The sequence below is a fragment of the Gekko japonicus genome, unplaced genomic scaffold (genome assembly GCF_001447785.1).
Source record: "Gekko japonicus isolate JY-2015 unplaced genomic scaffold, Gekko_japonicus_V1.1 scaffold1044, whole genome shotgun sequence".
Taxonomy (NCBI): Eukaryota; Metazoa; Chordata; class Lepidosauria; order Squamata; family Gekkonidae; genus Gekko; species Gekko japonicus.
In genome coordinates, this window is record NW_015163119.1 from 306,631 (window position 1) to 308,455 (window position 1,825).

The following is a 1,825-nucleotide window of genomic DNA, read 5'->3' on the forward strand; positions in this document are numbered from 1 at the left end:
CTGGAGTGGCTGGGGGGGAGCCGGCGGACGGGGCCTACCGGCTCCATCCGCCGACCTCAGAGGCCCCTTAGTGTATGGCCGGAAGAATTGCCGCTCAGAACTGGCTGCGATGACTGGCTCCCTCCCCTCCCAGCCAATGGCAGCCCAGGTTCGCTGAGGGAGCCAGTCATCGCAGCCAGCGTCTTCTGAGTGGCATTTTTTTCCGCCCATACACTAACGGGGCGCATTTTAGAATTTTGGCACCCACTATTCAATTATAATAAGGGAGAGATAAGTAAAATAACCTTAGACAAAAATGAGACGGACAAAAAAGAGATACACAACAACTCAGAAAATCAATAAGAAATTGGAGTCGCTTCGTAAATGAGGGAAAGTATGACCTTCCAGATTTTTACTTGGGAGTTAAGTCAGGGAGCTAATTGCCCCAATTGTTCAACCAAAGAGGCATTTAAATCATGTTAAGGGGATTAACTAACACAATTTTAAGAGGGCTGAAGAACATGCCTTAATCTATAGAGTGGCAGATCTAATTCATGGAATTCAAAAAGGGAGATCATTTCTTCAACAACTAAGAGCTGTTTAACACTGTGAACAATCATAAGGTGTTTAAAGTTAAACAGGCATTCATCCTGAAAGTTTTAAATTAACAATGAGTAGCTATTAGTGGTAATCAGTTGTGTATGTGTAATTTACCAACCCTCCCTATCAGCCTAAAAGTAATGTAGGACATTTGTAGTTGATGAAGTCATAACCTCTGTAATCCAGATGGATTTCACTTTGGCCACAATTCAACACAAAGACCAACACACTTAAGTCTACACTAAAGTCCATCTTGCCTTGACGAGGGACAGGGATTTTTCAGCCCTGGCCCCTATCTAGTGGAATGAGCTCTCACAGGAGATCAGGGCCCTGTGGGACCTTCTACAGTTCTACAGGGCCTGCAAGATGGAGCTCTTCCACCAATTAGGGCGGTGGGCGTCCCACCTCTCTTGGCCTCCCCTCAGCGGGTCAGTTTTTGTACCATCATCAATAGACCCCAATTCATAATAGATTGCATCTGTGATACTTGACTTGATCTGTATCATTGTATTTTATTGGAATTTTAACAGTTTTAATTTGTACATATATACTTTGTATGGAAGCTGCCCTGAGCCTGCTATGCGGGGAGGACGGGATACAAATCAAATCAAATCAAATCAAATCAATGAATAAATAAATAAATAAATATAAATAAATAAAATATAAATTAGGAATTAGAGTAGTGAGCAAAGGGAAGTAATCTAGGATTTGTGGGATTGGTAGGCAGCTTTGCTAGAGCAGTTTATATGAATACCATGGCATTGAATCTTTAAAACAGTAGATATATACATGCTGAGACCATAGATGAACAGATGATATCATTGTAGCTATTCCAAAAACTGGAAGGCCTGGATGTGGACTAGGGATGCTCGAATACCCACCATTTCAGCTCATGTCCTGTTTGTTGATCATGAACAGATACCTGATATTTTATGACTGGTTTGCCTTTTTGTTGACCCATTTTTGGCTGTTCAAAATTCAGCAGGTTGCTTCATTGTATTTCTTCCTCACCATTGCAGTACTGTGCCATTGACTTTTTGAGCACGTATTCTCACACAGCCTGATTGAGCTTTACGATAGCTCATCCTTTATATGTCATAAATAATAAATGCTGCCTTTTAATAAAATACTACTATTTGGTGTTCATCTAAGTAGCCCCCAGTGATGCTGATGGCTACTTATTGGTTTGCATTGCCAGTGTCTTTGTGCACGTGCAGTTTTGCAAAACCCCGACATATGCTCGTTC